Here is a 17,440-nt window from a genome sequence, read left to right on the forward strand (position 1 = left end):
CAAAAGTAGGAAGTCAAGAAACACTGGGAGTAACAGGCAAATTTGGACTTAGAGTATGGAATGAAGCAGGGCAAAGGCTAATAGAGTTTTGCCAAGAGAACGCACTGGTCATAGCAAACACCCTCTTCCAACAACACAAGAGAAGGTTCTACACATGGACATCACCAGATGGTCAACACCAAAATCAGATTGATTATATTCTTTGCAGCCAAAGATGGAGAAGCTCTATACAGGCAGCAAAAACAAGGCTGGGAGCTGACTGTGGCTCAGATCATGAACTCCTTATTGCCAAATTCAGACTGAAATTGAAGGAAGTAGGGAAAACCACTAGGCCATTCAGGTATGACCTAAATAAAATCCCTTATGATTACACAGTGGAAGTGAGAAGTAGATTTAAGGGACTAGATCTGATAGACAGAGTGCCTGATGAACTATGGACGGAGGTTCGTGACATTGGACAGGAGACAGGGATCAAGACCATCCCCATGGAAAAGAAATGCAAAAAAGCAAAATGGCTGTCTGAGGAGGCCTTACAAATAACTGTGAAAAGAAGAGAAGCAAAAAGCAAAGGAGAAAAGGAAAGATATAAGCATGTGATTGCAGAGTTCCAAAGAATAGCAACAAGAGATAAGAAAGTCTTCCTCAGTGATCAGTGCAAAGAAACAGAGGAAAACAACAGAATGGGAAAGACTAGAGATCTCTTCAAGAAAATTAGAGATACCAAGGGAACACTTCATGCAAAGATGGTCTCAATAAAGGACAGAAATGGTATGGACCTAACAGAAGCAGAAGATATTAAGATGAGGTGGCAAGAATACACAGAAGAACTGTACAAAAAAGATCTTCACAACCCAGATAATCATGATGGTGTGATCACTCACCTAGAGCCAGACATCCTGGAATGTGAAGTCAAGTGGGCCTTAGAAAGCATTACTACGAACAAAGCTAGTGGAGGTGATGGAATTCCAGTTGAGCTATTTCAAATCCTGAAAGACGATGCTGTGAAAGTGCTGCACTCAATATGTCAGCAAATTTGGAAAACTCAGCAGTGGCTACAGGACTGGAAAAGGTCAGTTTTCATTCCAATCCCAAAGAAAGGCAATGCCAAAGAATGCTCAAACTACCACACAATTGCACTCATCTCACATGCTAGTAAAGTAATGCTCAAAATTTTCCAAGCCAGGCTTCAGCAATACGTGAACTGCGAACTTCCAGATGTTCAAGCTGGCTTTAGAAAAGGCAGAGGAACCAGCGATCAAATTGCCAACATCTGCTGGATCATTGAAAAAGCAAGAGAGTTCCAGAAAAAACATTTATTTCTCCTTTATTGACTATGCCAAGGCCTTTGACTGTGTGGATCACAATATACCGTGGAAAATTCTGAAAGAGGGAATACCAGACCACCTGACCTGCCTCTTGAGAAAGCTGTATGCAGGTCAGGAAGCAACTGTTAGAACTGGACATGAAACAACAGACTGGTTCCAAATTTGGAAAGGAGTAGGTCAAGACTATATTGTCACACTGCTTATTTAACTTACATGCAGAGTACATCATGAGAAACTCTGGGCTGGAAGAAGCACAAGCTGGAATCAAGATTGCCAGGAGAAATCTCAATAAGCTCAGACATGCAGATGACACCACCTTTATGGCAGAAAGTGAAGAGAAACAAAAAAGCCTCTTGATGAAAGTGAAAGTGGAGAGTGAAAAAGTTGGCTTAAAGTTCAACATTCAGAAAACGAAGATCATGGCATCTGGTCCCATCACTTCATGGCAAATAGATGGGGAAACAGTGGAAACAGTGTCAGACTTTATTTTGGGGGCCTCCAAAATCACTGCAGATGGTGATTGCAGCCATGATGTTAAAAGACACTTACTCCTTGGAAGGAAAGTTATGACCAACGTAGATAGCATATTGAAAAGCAGACACATTACTTTGCCAACAAAGGTCCATCTAGTCAAGGCTATGGTTTTTCCTGTGATCATGTATGGATGTGAGAGTTGGACTGTGAAGAAAGAATTGATGCTTTTGAACTGTGGTATTGGAGAAGACTCTTGAGAGTCCCTTGGACTGCAAAGAGATCCAACCAGTCCATCCTAAAGGAGATCAGTCCCGGATGTTCATTGGAAGGACTGATGCTGAAACTAAAACTCCAGTACTTTGGTCACCTCTTGGGAAGAGTTGACTCATTGGAAAAGACCCTGATGCTGGGAGGGATTGGGGGCAGAAGGAGAAGGGGATGACAGAGGATGAGATGGCTGGATGGCATCACCAACTCGATGGACATGAGTTTGGGTGAACTCCGGGAGTTGGTGATGGACAGGGAGGCCTGGCATGCTGTGATTCATGGGGTTGCAAAGAGTTGGACACGACTGAGAGACTGAACTGAACTGAACTGAAAGTACCTCAATAATAGGAGTTGATGCACAAGTCCTGAGTTGTTTTGTAGATGTAAGAAACCTATCCCCTCTCCAACAAATGGATGACCATGAGTACATAGCCCTGAGCCTCTGGAGCCTAAGGACTGATAATGTTAACTCCTGTGACACCACCGTGCTACCTCACCATCAGCCAATCAGAGAATTGTGCACAATTACCGACCCTGTGACTGTCTCCACCCCCAACCTGGCTTTTAAAAGTGTTTTGCCGGAACCCTCTGGGGAGTCTGGGGCTTTTTGTGGCAGGAGCTACCCATCTCCGTGCATGGTCCTGCAGTAAAGCTTCCTCTGCTCTAAACCCTGACATTTCAGCTTGTTTGGCTTCACTGTGTGTAGGGCACATGAATTTGCAGTATCAAAATTACCTTTTTAATGTAAAGCTTTGTTATCAAGTAGCACCCCAGGTTCAATCCTTGGGTCGGGAAAATCCCCGGGAGAAGGGAATAGCTACCTACGCCAATATTCTTGCCTGGAGAATCCATGGATGGAGGAGCCTGGTAGGCTGCAGTCCATGGGGTCCCAAAGAATCAGACCCGACTGAGCGACTAACACTTTGACTTTTTTTTTTATTTTTCCCAGCACAAAGGTACTCTAAGGCAGAGGTCACAGTCCAGACACTTCCAGGAAGCTGTGTTTTGTTTCATCCACATGGTGTGTTTGTGTGTTCCTCCCAGAATTTGAAAGCCTTTGGATAGAGCATACACTTTTCAGTTCAGCATACACTTCATCATCCTTACATTATGTTACTTCATGCATTTGAGTTCGCCATTTCTTTAACTGTTAAGATTGTCCCAGAAAACCGTTTTGAAAAATTCCACATTTTTTTCTTCCATGATCTCTGGAATAGTATTTCCAGTGAGAAGTGCCAATTGTCACATATTTTCTGCTGCTTTGCTTTTATTTATTAACATTTCACAGGCACAGCCTGGTGTCTTAATGAAACTGTACTTCCTTGAGGGCAGGGATAGGTGTTTAATTTGTTTTGTATCTTCTACAGTGCCTAGTGGGCTTCCTAGGTGGTGCTAGTGGTAAAGAATCTGCCCGAGACATGGCTCAGTCCCTTTCAGTTGGAAATTGGCAACCCACTCCAGGATTCTTGCCTGGAGAATCCCATGGACAGAGGAGCCTGGTGGACTACAGTCCATGGGGTCACAAAGAGTCGGACACGACTGGAGCAACAAAGCACATACGCACAGTACCCAGTAGAATAACTTTAGTGTAAGTGCTCCATGACTACTGAATGACTTGACCCTCAGTTGATAACTGAGGGTAAATAAAGATTCTAATACCAGACAGAATGATACTACTCATACTGTGCTTTAAAGTTTGCAAAGCATATGGATTATGTCATTGGATCTTTTCAGTCTCTCTGGACAGGAATAAGAGTGGTGAAGCGGATCAGAGCATGAACACCCTAGATTCTGAGAAGGGAGGTAGAAATTAGGATATATGAGTATACATGCTTATCCAAAGACATTTTAAATTAGTGCTTTCACCTTGACTTTGAGCTTTAAGACTTAAATGTCTAATTTCTGGTTGTTAGGAGAGAAACTGGTTGAGGAACTAGGTATCATTGCTGCTCACAGAATTTATGGATCTACTTCTCCTCGAAAAGATGACACTTCCCAGCTCCCATGGGGTTGGCCACCAGACTAGTCCTGTCTGATATGTTGTGGGGACATGCACATACACACAGCCCCTAGTGAAATTTGCTTAATTCACACAGTTTCACATTAATTTCACATTTATTTTGTGGAACCACTGACTCCATGTTGTGATCATCTCACACCCTGTGACTCTGTGTTGTCTCAATAGGGTGCCCAGGTCTCCCTGCAGCCTCTTCATCCCCTCAACTCCAGCAGGAGAACCCTACGCTGCTTTGTCCTTATTTCCTTTATTTAATTAGTTTCTATAAAAGGCCTCTTGCTTACGAAGGCAGAGGGTGCAGGGTGATGGGAACAGAGGGGCCAGCAGAAGTGGGCAGAAGCATGATAAAAGGAAGGGGGCAGGAAAAAGAGGTGGTATCGGCCCAGAGGATGGTGACAGGGACTGTTCCAGGAGTAAAGGACCACGTGGAAGGAGGCAGATGATAAAGTGGAAAAATAAATTGGGGGCCCAGACGTGTGACTTACAAAGGAAGACATTAAAAGTTGAAGAGAAGAGTGTGAAATGACAAGAGAAAAAGGAACTAGTGAGAGAAGAGTTATAAAAGTTATCTCCATTTTGTTTTATCATTTGCATCATTATCCGACTGCCTCTGGGAATAAGATGTTTCAAGATGCCTTCAGATGGAGATGGAGTCTCTCATCCATATTGTCTGAGTACAAGACATTGGGGCACATTTCTCAAGAAGCTTCAACAATCTGATTCTGTATCATCAGAAGAGTGCATCTTCTCTTCATCGTAATGGTGAGACGAGAGACGGTTCCCCCCAACCCCCAAAGTGTTTAGGTGGAAAAAATAAAAAGACCTTTACAGGTGGCAAAAAGCAAGATTCCAAAGAACTCCTTTTTAAAAAGAAAAACAAGCTGGGTCAGATACAGAGTTGTCATATTTTTGCTATGTTGCAGGAAGGGAAAAAACAATTAATAAGGCAGTGCCAACTCTGACTGTGCTTAATAGGGAGTTATTTCCATGTGGGTCGTGTTCTCGCAGGAGTTGAGTGATGCTAGAAATAACACCATGCGGATTCTTCCCCTTCTCTGTTACAGAGAACTCTTACCACCACATCGCATCACATCATATCTCCTGCTTTCTAGATTCAGTCTTCATTCTGAAAGTCTTATTTATTCCTCCCTTTTCTCTTTCCTCCTTTCTGCCCCCACTGTATAATCTGGAAAAGAAAAGGGCCTATTTGGGGATGTATTAAAGAAATATTCCCCTGAGTACACAATGCAAATATCTAGAAATGTATTGTTCCCAATATATACAACAAGCTCAAAAAATCGCAGTGGATAATGAAGACTTGCTTTCATTGTTGGAGGACAGGCAGGTCTTCACACAGGAATGAAAGTTGTTTATCCCTTTGAAAAAAGACTGCCCGAGTTGAATAATTAATATCATTATGATAAGAACAAAACAGAGATTCTTTTAAAAGAGTAATGATGGTAGAGTCAGAATCTTAGTATGCTTGTGAGGGTGATTAAAATTGAATGCTCTGCCCGTGTTTCCTGTACACTCCAGGAACTGCAAGCAAAATAAGATGGATTGGATTCAGCTGAAGGCATTAATATGCATGTTGTCAACTAAGCCTTTAACCAATTATTTTTTCAGAGATAATAAACATTTGAATATTTTCTCTAGAAACCGGAAAGCCTCTTTTACTTGAAGTAACGAGCAGGGGCAGGCTGACTTTGAAGCTAATGCAGCTTCAGACTCCCAGCCACTCACCTGGGCCCTTTCTAAAGCTGTGAGAGAGGCCCTAATAACGTGTCCAAATGTTTTAGTAGAATTTGTGAAAGTAGCATATTTAAATTGCAAATAATTTAAGATTGCTATCTCTTTCCACTCCAATCTTCTCTGATTTTTCCCTTGAAGGAGGAAACAGACAGAGCTGGACTCCATCTTAGGCCAGGCGGTGAACATTAAGCTACATGCATGGTCACCCTCCTAAAGGACTCTGAACTTTGTGCCCGGTGTCTATAGAAATGGCATACTAATGGGAAACCAGACCCCAGGATAAAAGAGCCTCAGGACTTGGACTCTCCCTTGCCTAAAAGAATATGCTAATTATCTCTGTAACAGAACACAGTTGTAAATTCCATTAAGTTTATCGGGATATGACCACAGTCCTACTGATAAATGTCCACTGTTTATCTAGTCTTGTGACACATGAATCATAAGCTAACTTTGATCATATCTCTCTTTTACCTTGTCCGGACTAGTTTCAAGGAACTTGGGGAGGTGGGTTTGAGCAAGTACACTTTGGGTATTTAAGGTTTTCACAAAAGTCGGTCATGGTCCTTGGCTAAGAGGAGACTCTGCCTTGGGCCCACTGTTGTAATAAACTGCACTCCACTATCTGCATTGTCCTTCTGAGTGAGTTTGTTTCTCAGAACGCGTGGCTACAACACCCTCATGCTGAATGTCCTTGAAATGGTGGTGTGCATCTTCGAGATGAAGCTAGGAGGAAGTTGAGCTGGGAATAATTTAATTTGGATTTAGTGAGATACATTTATGCGGCTTGCAATCAGTTTCCTGTGAAGTTATTGCCAGCTGTCCCAAGGGAAAGCTTCCAGAAAACACCACCTGCGCCTCATACCTACTCGCCCAGCATTGTGGCATGAAAGAGCCACAGAACATGTGCTCTTTGGGTCATTCCTTTTCTCGTTGGAAAAAAAATCTTCCCCACCTCACCTGAAGTTGTTGACCACGTTTGTATTTTGTCAGTTTTTTTCTTTCCGTTTAAATTTTCTCCCAGATAGAGTATGTGACCACTTAGAATTTTTGTTAAAGAACCAAAGCGTTATGTTTCCCATGAGAAAGCTGCTCAAGCTTTGTAACATGTGTACATCAGTATTAAGGCTCTAAGATTTTTCATCGGCAGGGAAGAGAAACCCAAACATGGAAATGTAAAAAAGTTTATTCAAAGAGTTGATAAAGCTTGATTGTACCACCTAACCTGTAATTTGGAAAAAACATTTTGGGATATTTTAATAAAAGAAGTGAGAAATTACAGACTGGTGTTTGGGACATATTTGAAGAGTTCCTTCTTTTATAATCTACATTTATTTATCAAAGAGTTGAGAGAAAACTTAGATAATAATTAATGGAATGTGAAACAAAAAAGAAAAAGATTAGCTTTGACATCAATAGAAATCAATCTGACATTGAGAAGTGAATTGCAACCTTTTTCTTTTATTTTTTAAATTATACTTTAGTTCTTTAAGAAGAAAAGAGAAATTCTGAATAGAAGTAATGAATAGCCCTCTGGATTGTTCGATAATCCAGTTAATGAAGAGGAGTGAATCATCTGTACACATTGGGAAATGATTTAAGTTTCTGGCAGGTTTGAGGCAAAATACTGACATGGATGAAGATAATGTAAAACTTTATAATACATTGCAAACTGGTTAATGAGTGTCATCAGTCCAAAGATATATAAGATGAGTCACTGTACAGTAAAACTGAAACTCCTGAAGCCTTACAATTTATATATGAAAGAAATTTGAGAAAAGATTTTCCCGAATTCTACAACAATTCAAAAAAAAAATGTACATTTCACTACTACCAATAAGTAAGAAATCTTTCTGAATGATCAACAACAACAACAACAAAATTTTGAACAACCATCAGACTGGATTCTTTCTATTATTTTTATAGAAAATGATATAAATCATAATGTGAAGAGGTGTTCAAAGAGTATGAAGCTTAAAAAGGTAGAAAAGCAAGTATTACCAAAGAGTCAAGCAGCAACTAGTAAAACCTGTTATTTAATTTTAAAAAATGTCACATTTATAAATATCAGAATTCTTTAATTGTTGCGATTTATTTTCTCATGTTAAGTAAAGATTTGCTTTCACATCAAAATTTCTACTATTTTCCTTAAAGAAGGACCCTGAATTGTAAGCTTCAGGCCCTACCTTTTGGTTTTAGTGTTTGATCTGAAAGATGCTGTGAGATAAATATACTTCTTTTTCCCTAGACTAGGCATGGGCTTTGCATCTGCTGAGTGGGCCATGGACAAGAGTCTGCATCTCCGGGGATCCTTTGGGTCAAGTGAGCTGGCAGAATACCTCCAACGGTGTCATTAGCAGCCTGGAGCAAGATCTTTTACCTCAATAAACAATGCTGTGAAATACAAGCCAGCATCTTGTCATGTTAGAATATTGCTTTCTGAACTATTGGACTAGGAGTTAGGAAATGCATACTTGCAACATTGAGAAATGGTGTTTCAAATTTCATGAATCTGGGTGATCTTTGAAAACAGTTTTATTGAAAGGCTTGTGGTCTTTGGAGGCAAAGGTTGTTCATTACGAGGGTAAGTGAGTGACCGGAAGTCAGAAATAAGGAGAGAGGTCTCCCCCGTTAAATAGGCAGTGAACATCATAGAGAAGTGATACCACCTTCCACTCACAAGCTGCATCGTCCCTAGAATCAGCTCTTCGATGGTCAGCAAGGCTGCTTGGGAAAATGGTTTCTAACAGTCATAAAAATTTCCTTAAGATTCACTGAGACCCCACTGCATGTCTGGAATTGCACCACTGTTGGAGGAGATCATTAAGAGGATGTGACCGCCAATGGACCCAGGCAATATAAAAACTCCTTACACCCTCCCCTGTCTTTGGAATATTCATTTCACCCACTGTTCGCACTCGGAGCCACTTCAAGGATGCAGCCTTGAGAGGACATGTTATTAAGATCATCTGGAGTGTACAGGACTTCCCTGATGGTTCAGTGGGTAAAGAATCTGCCTGGCAATGCAGGAGACACAGGAGATGAGAGTTCGATCCCTGGGTTCAGTCCCTGGGTTCAGATCCCCTGAAATTGTTTCAGAGCAAATGGCAACCCACTCCAGTATTCTTGCCTGGAGAATCCCATGGACAGAGGAGCCTGGAGGGGTAACAATGAGTTGGACACAATTGTGTGACAAGCACCTTTGCACGCTGGAATGTGTATGTGACTGAACTCCATTAGGGCTTCTATGTAGGGCCAATAGAAATGGAGATCTACTCATCTTGCAGCTGCCAAAGACAGCAAGCCTGGTATGTGAGTTCCTTTCCTTATTAAAACTGCCACCTAAAAATATACAATGGAGAAAAGACAATCTCTTTAAACAAGTGGTGCTGGGAAAACTGGTCAACCACCTGTAAAAGAATGAAACTAGAACACTTTCTAACACCATGCTGCTGCTAAGTCACTTCAGTCGTTTCGGACTCTGTGCGACCCCATAGACGGCAGCCCACTAGACTCCTCTGTCCCTGGGATTCTCCAGGCAAGAATACTGAGTGGGTTGCCATTTCCTTCTCCAATGCATGTAAGTGAAAAGTGAAAGTAAAGTCGCTCAGTCATGCCCGACTCTTAGCGACCCCATGGACTGCAGCCCACCAGGCTCCTCCGTCCATGAGATTTTCCAGGCAAGAGTACTGGAGTGGGTTGCCATTGACACAAAAATAAACTTAAAATGGATTAAAGATCTAAATGTAAGACCAGAAACCATAAAACTCCTAGAGGAAAACATAAGCAAAACACTCTCTGACATAAATCACAGCAAGATCCTCTATGACCCCCCTCCTAGAGTAATGGAAATAAAAGCAAAAATAAACAAATGGGACCTAATTAAACTTAAAAGCTTTTGCACAACGAAGGAAACTATAAGCAAGGTGAAAAGACAGCCTTCAGAATGGGGGAAAATAATAGCAAATGAAGCAGCTGACAAAGAATTAATCTCAGAAATATACAAGCAGCTCATGCAGCTCAATACCAGAAAAATAAACGACCCAATTAAAAAATGGGACAAAGAACTAAACAGACATTTCTCCAAAGAAGACATATAGATGGCTAACAAACACATGAAAAGATGCTCAACATCACTCATCATTAGAGAAATGCAAATCAAAACCACAATGAGGTACCATCTCATGCCAGACAGAATGGCTGCTATCAAAAAGTCTACAAACAATAAATGCTGAAGAGGGTGTGGAGTAAAGGGAACCCTCTTACACTGTTGGTGGGAATGCCAACTAGTATACCTGTTATGGAGAACAGTGTGGAGATTCCTTAAAAAACTGGAAATAGAACTGCCATACGACCCAGCAATCCCACTGCTGGGCATACACACTGAGCAAACCAGAATTGAAAGAGACAGGTGTACCCCAGTGTTCACTGCAGCACTGTTTACAATAGCCAGGATATGGAAGCAACCTAGATGTCCACTGGCAGATGAATGGATAAGGAAGTTGTGGTACATATACAAATGGAATATTACACAGCTATAAAAAAGAGTGCATTTGAATCTGTTCTAATGAGGTGGATGAAACTGGAGCCTATTATACAGAGTGAAGTAACTCAGAAAGAAAAACACCAATACAGTATACTAATGCATATATGTGGAATTTAGAAAGATGGTAATGATGACCCTATATGCGAGACAGCAAAAGAGACACAGATGTAAAGAACAGACTTTTGGACTCTGTGAGAGAAGGCGAGGGTGGAATGATCCGAGAGAATAGCACTGAAACATGTTTATGTGAAATAGATGATCAGTCCAAGTTCAATGCATGAAGTGGGGCACTCAAAGCTGGTGCTCTGGGACAACCCAGAGGATGGGATGGGGAGGGAGGTGGGAAGGCTTTGGGGATGAGGGACACAAGTACGCCCGTGGCTGATTCATGTCAATGTATGGCAAAAACCACCACAATATTGTAAAGTAATTAGCATCCAATTAAAATAAACAAATTAATAATAATAATAAAACCTGCCACCCACCAATCTGGAGTGGTCTGCCTCTTCCTTTGGTCCCTCCTTGCCCTCCATGTATGAGGCCATTTTGAATCACCCCAGGGGAACTCCTCTGGTTGCTAACCAACAGTCCATGCTGGGAATATATGGATACCTAGATGCTGGTCTGTCTCCCTAAATAGTCAAACAACTAGTTGGGAAAACTAGAGGTGGGGATGGTAGTGAGGTGCCAGACCTCATTTAAAAATCTTTAAAATTGGTACAGAAATCAATTCAGGCTGGGTTAACAGAAAAATACCCTCTGTGGAGGTGGCACTTGAGCCACTGAAAGGGAGAGTGGACTTCATGAGGAAAAGGGGGTCTGACAGCTCCTCCCTCCCTCTGCACTTGCAAAAGTGAACTGGAAGAACAGGATTGCTGGGTCCAGGAAAGGAATAAAAGAAGAGAATTGGTCCAGTTAGGGTGAAGGGGATTGGGGATAGGAAGGGGATGGTGGGCTCTGAAGTTAAAAAAAAAAAAAAAAAAAGCCTTGAGTGAGCTTGGATATTATTTTGAAGTTAATGGGCATTCCTGGAAGACTCTGGGGAAAGTGTTTCAGGAAATTCCCACAGGGCCCTGGCTCTCCTCATCCTACACCCCTCCTGGAACCCACACTTCTAACAACTGGAAATTTATGTACAGAGGGGCCTGGGTTGGGTAAGCTGTTGTGTGTCAAGGGGCACAGCAATTCCAGATGTTTCTGCTTTTCTCCAAAGAGATGGAAGATCAGCTCTGTCTTGAGTTAGTCGCTCAGTCGTGTCCTACTCTGCAACCCCATGGACTGTGGCCTGCCAGGCTCTTCTGTTCACAGAATTCTCCAGGCAAGAATACTGCAGTGGGTTACCATTCCCTTCCCCAGGGGATCTTCCCAACCCCGGGACTGAACTTGGGTCTCCTGCATTGCAGATGGATTCTTTAGTCTTCAAGGGAAGCCCAGACCAGCTCTACCTTGACTTAAAAAAAAAAAAAAAAAAATAGGACTACTATTACTGCTGCTGCTGCTGCTGCTGCTAGTCGCTTCAGTCGTGTCCGACTCTGTGCAACCCCATAGACGGCAGCCCTCCAGGCTCCCCGGTCTCTGGGATTCTCCAGGCAAGAACACTGGAGTGGGTTGCCATTTCCTTCTCCAATGCATGAAAGTGAAAAGTGAAAGTGAAGTCACTCAGTCGTGTCCGACTCTTAGCGACCCCATGGACTGCAGCCCACCAGGCTCCTCCGTCCATGGGATTTTCCAGGCAAGAGTACTGAAGTGGGGTGCCAAAGAGTAATTTGCAGGTGAACACAGGGTATTTGTGTTTTCACGTAATGCTTATGTATTTGTCTTAAAAATCTTACATTCAAAGATTCGGCCTATCAAAATGCAGAAATATGAAAGAATTAGTCCAGATACATTGGGGGTGCTGTCTGGTGTGTAGGACTGCATTCTACAAAGATCAAAGCGCCCAGCTGCTAGGTGTAAACGCTTCACACAGGATTGTGACCTGTGCATGTGTGGCTCCTTCTCAGAAATGGGTGAGAAGCTCATGATGTCACCAAAATGAAAATGTCCTACCACCATAGCATTCTGTATCTCTGAAGAGACAATGGATCTGAATAAAAATGATACCTGCACAATGATATTAATATTAAAAATAATACTACAGGTGGTGAAACTACTGTTAAAATAGCAGCTTAAGAGAGAGAAATGAATAGATAAGTTTGCTTTTCACAAGAGGGTGGGTTTGCAAATGTCAGGAAATCTAGTTTTATTTAGGGATTATTCATCTGTCTCATCTTCTTCTCAAAGTCTTTAAATACCAGCATCTACTTTAATAAAAAATTCCAAATTCCTCAAACCTTCACTAGCAGTCAGCAAAGCACACATGTAATCCGTACTATACAATTTAGCCCTTAATTACATTTGCCTTGCTTTGTTTCCCGTTGTTTTAAGGCGTCAGCCTCCTGTGCTCAAAATAGATCTTAAGCTTCTTGAAGGCAAGAACCCGGCTTTCAACTGTTTGCAGCACGCGGGCACTTAACGAAGCCAAGGCTGATTTATGGACAATGAAGCCAGGATCTTAAATTTTAAACCGCAGTCCGGCCTGGGGAGACGCTTACCCGCTGCGGAGCCGGGCCGCCCACGGGGGGCCCTGTCTCGCTCCCCCCACCCCTTGGCCGCCCTTCCTCGTCGCTGTTCCCCAATCCGACCAGCAGGAGGCGCCACAGACTCGGGTTAAGCCGTTTCCCCCCTTTTCCTACCCCACTTCCCCCAACACATGACGTGGGAAGCTGCCTCCGCCAGAGTCTTAGCAATAGGAGTGAGGGGGTGACGGGGTTTGGGGGTGGGGTGGGGTGGGGGGTCTGGAGAAAGAGGACACGCGCGCACACACACCTTGGGAGAACGAGCGTCTTCCCCCAGCTTCGTGGGTTTCTCCGCCCACCAGGGCAGTGTGTGAGAGGTAGGGTGTGTGTGTGTGTGTGGCACGTTTTTGAGTGTGAGACCCAAATCCAGACCAGGCGACCTGTGATCTCCCGCCCTGCCCCCGCCCCCGGTGATAAATCCCCCTTTTTCTTACTCTCCCCATCCTCCCCTCGTCCTCCTCTCCCTCTCCCGCTGCCGCGCGGTTGACTTGCACAGCCTGCCCCCGCCCGCTTCCCCTCCCCCGGCTCCCATCACCACCAACTGGAATCTGGGCTCCTGCCTCTCCACCCCCCACCCCCCACCTTTTTGGAGAAAGGCAGGTCCCCCACCCCCTTTGGGAAAAAAAAAAAAAAAAACCACTTCCTTCGGCTTCTTCACCTCTAGGAAATCTCGGGGCTTTGCTCTATCGCAAGTGCTCGTCTGGGCGGTTTTTGAGCACCACCATCCAGAAGTGCTGGCGTCCGGATGCATTTGCCTTTGCTTTGCAAAGAAGAGTCGTGAACTTCAAGACCCTTCCAGACGGATAATTAATCCTGCTTTGCAGGAAAGGGAAACCCTCCATCCCCAGCCACCCCATCTCCGGAGACCCTGCAATCGCCCAGGAGCTCCGAACCGGTAAGTAAATATTCGCCTTGGAGTCTCTTGTCTCAATTTTGGGGTTTGGGGGGGTGTCAGGAAGATAAAGGGTCGAGGCGGTGGAACCCTTAACCAACCTGGTTATTAGGTAAGGCTCTTAAAGCCGGCAGAAACCGGCACTTGCTCATTTGGACGTGGCTTTTTGTTTTTTTAAGATTTTTCAGGGTAGAGGGGTAGGGCACTCTCTGATCCTTTTGTTGCGGGGTTTCGTCCCCTTACCGAGCAGAGAGGCTGGGCATCGGTGCCCGGGGCCGGAGCCGCGCGCCGCGACCATCCGTCCAATAGACACGTTGCAGGTGAAGCCCCGTGCGCTGCACATCAGCGCGGCGGCGGCGTGAGTGTGCGCGCGGGGGCGCGTGCGCGCCGGGGGCGTGTGTGTGTGTGTGTGTGTGTGTGTGTGCGCGCGCGCGCGTGTCAGTGTGCCCCTTCCAAGGAATGCCCAGTGTGCACCCGGTGCACAATCAGAACCCACTGAGCACGAGCCCGGGGTGGGAGGAGGCGCTGCTGCTGGAGGCGATGGGGACGGCGAGACAGACATGTCGGCAGCACTGCAGATGGGGCTGGGGGCCGCAGTTGCTGGCGAGTTAAGTGGGGCTTGTGTTTCTGCGTGTGTGTGTGTGTGTGTGTTGCTACAGGGAGCCGCTTCTCCCTCCCTGCTTCCCACTTCCCTCCTTCACTCCCTCCCTCTCTCTCCCTCTCTCCTCTTCCATTCAGGTTGGCTTTCCCACCTCGCATCCATGCCTGTCCCAGGAATGGTATAGCCAGACCTTTTCTGAATTATTTATAGACCGGTGCCAGCTGTTTTCCATTCCTCTGGTGTGCACTCTGTGGGAAATGCAGGGTTTCCTCCCCCCTTTTCCTTAAAACGAATTGATTTCTTTTTTTCGGAATGCATTTTTCTCATCCTCTGGGGGACACTCGAATCAAACCCTGACCATCTCTTTTTTCCCCCTTAGGAAGGGGACGCTTTGGGAATGACCACGCTCCACGGAGGGACAGAGCCGGTCCCCAGCTTCTCTACACAGAGCCTCCTCCACTAAAGCTCCAAAAACCAAAAACCGTAATTGCCCGAAGAATTGTTTAAAAAAAAAAAAAAAATAGTCCGGCCACTAACCTCACATGCACACGGAATAATCATTCTGGATTCTGCATTGTGAGCTGTTCTCCATAGCCTGAATTACCTTTGAATTCCATCTTTTTTTTTTCTTTGAATTTGCCTCTCTTCAAGACACAAGATTAAAACAAAATTCACGCTGAATTGGATTTTAAATGATCTTCCTTTTCTTTATCCTTCGTCTTTCTTATGTGGATATGCAAGCGAGAAGAAGCGACTGGATATTCCCACCATGCTCACTCCCTTAATCTGTCCGTCTAGAGGTTTGGCTTCTACAAACCAAGGTAGGGCAAATCCAATTTCATTTTCTTCTCACCTGGGGTAGGGATTCCTTGTTTATCTCTCTCTTCAAGTCCCTCAAGTGGATTTTTTTGAGGGGGGAAGAAAGGGTAACAAGATACTCAAATAATGCTGTGTGGGGGAAAAGGCTTGTTACAAAGGGGGAGATCTCCCATGTTATTTCTTTTCCTGCCTCATCAAACAGGTTTGGGGTTTTTTTGAAGGCATGGGGCCGGATATATGTAGGGACAGCCGTTGGATGGCAGAAGGGCTGGGAGACCTGTGTGATTTTCAAGTCAAATAGCAAATTTATTCACCCTGAGCTAAAGCTCTGATTTTTATGGGAATCGGGAAAGCTTTTTTTATTTTTTTTTTCTTTTTTTCAGGCTGCCTTTCCCCCTTGCCACTTCCATGTCTCTCTAGCTCCTGTCTCTACCTTCCTGGGCATCCTTTTTATGCCCTTTTTTAAAAATGAAATAATGAATGAGGTTCTTGTAGCTGTTGCCCCGAAGTCCACTTGCTGTGTAAACGCCGACCCTCGGCCAGAGATCCCGGGAGGCCTACTGCAGAGGGACAGGTCTAGGTAGGAAATCAGCCTGCTCTCAGAACACCTGGAATTGGAGGATGCTGCAGGTTAAGAGGACTCAAATTTTAGGCTCGGAAAGAAAGAATTCTGTCAGTATTCTGCTTTTTCATTTGTAATTTTTGGTGTGCTATTATATTTGAGCTATAAATTTCTCCTTCTGTCTACACATCTATTTATACCCACACATCCTCCAAGCAAACTGTTACTTCCACACTCTTGCAAAATGGCTATCTTGCAGAGTTCTAAAATGCTGTGCGTGTGGCAGGGGTGCAGAATTTGACACGTGAGTCTTTGTGTTAAACAAAGAGATGTGCAGTTTGCTTGGGTTAGCCATGGACCCTCCAAAGAGAATGAACACTTACATTTTTTCTCCGTCTCATCGAATTCTACAACATGAGCAGTGTGGTTTGGCGGTATTTTCATGGACTTGGAAAGAGAAATAGCAGGAGAAATGGAAAAGACTTAGCTAATGGCTCTTCAGCTAGCCACTCATGCAATCCAAGACTACTCCTAGGAAATAAGATCGCCCACGGGCTGGAGGGCCAAGGTGGTGAGCTGGCTACTCCACTGACCGTATATTCCCAAACTCCGAAGGCACCCAAGGGTAGGAATCGGGTTGAGATAAAGATTTTCAACATAATGTAGCAGAATCACTAGTACCAGTAATCTTCCTGAAAGTATTCCACCTCCAAATCTTTTTTTTCCAGTATTTTTTTTTTTTTTTTATAATACTTTGAAACAATCTAAAATACTAAAGGGATGTGGGAGAAGTCCTGGAAGGTCCTTATCACTCAACATCACTTTAGAGGAGAGTTAGTTCATTGTCCAGAAAGAATGGTTGGAATCTGATTCACTGCTGCCCTGCCCCAGGTTTCGTTCTTCTGAACATTCCTTGCTTCAACTCTCATTTGTAACCACGGTGTTATCAGAGTGACAGGTTGGGATCCCACTTGGAGCCACGCTCTCACCATCTACAAATAGCTGGGGTGATCTAGTTGTGCGCTCACCTGAGACACCTGAGTGGCTCCCCATCTGCTCTGCTCCTTCAGGGGGGAGGATGAAGTCTGAATTTGACTTCAGAATAGAGCAGAGGTCTGGGTGACAATAGCAGCTCCATGTGCAATGATCCCATAGGTAGGATGAACCAGTCGAGATGGGCCTCTGCCTCGTTTGCATTTCTGAGGCCACCCCAGTGCTCTCCACCAAGTAGGTCCTTCATCAGGTTGGTTGGTGACGAGATTGTCAGGAGGCCTTGCGATCAGAGTCTCAGCCCCATTTGCCCTGAATGCCAATGGGGTGAAGACAGGTTCCAGGCCATCCTTAGCAGGCTCTAAGACTGGGCAAAGGACAAGACACTGAAAGGGGAGGAAGGGAGGACTAAGTGGTGGGAAAGCCTCCAAGAGGAAGAATGGAATCTATCCGGAAAGAGCTTGTTGGGATTCAGGGAGGAGTCACCACAGGTGATCCATGCCTTTCCACATCCAAAGCCCTTTTGGAGACCCTGGGAGGAGGCAGGTGTCCGGTCCTCGAGAGCAGATGCCCTGAACTC

At 44.3% G+C, this 17,440-nt stretch overlaps 1 protein-coding gene and 1 pseudogene across 2 annotated transcripts in view; one reads left to right on the forward strand and one right to left on the reverse strand.

Moving 5' to 3' along the window:
• LOC109558563 (calcium load-activated calcium channel-like) overlaps positions 1–17,440 on the reverse strand; it is a 119,927-nt pseudogene that overhangs the window by 92,393 nt on the left and 10,094 nt on the right.
• GRIN2B (glutamate ionotropic receptor NMDA type subunit 2B) overlaps positions 13,649–17,440 on the forward strand; it is a 500,904-nt gene continuing 497,112 nt past the window's right edge. Inside the window, exons 1-2 of one of the 2 annotated variants that reach the window (XM_070790049.1) lie at positions 13,649–13,891; positions 14,869–15,310. The gene's annotated coding sequence lies outside the window, so the exon portion shown is untranslated. Of the gene's footprint in view, positions 13,892–14,816; positions 15,311–17,440 lie in introns of those variants that run through there. The other variant, XM_019961525.2, reaches the window with a different exon arrangement.

Source organism: Bos indicus, chromosome 5 (assembly GCF_029378745.1).
Source record: "Bos indicus isolate NIAB-ARS_2022 breed Sahiwal x Tharparkar chromosome 5, NIAB-ARS_B.indTharparkar_mat_pri_1.0, whole genome shotgun sequence".
In the NCBI taxonomy this organism is placed as follows: Eukaryota; Metazoa; Chordata; class Mammalia; order Artiodactyla; family Bovidae; genus Bos; species Bos indicus.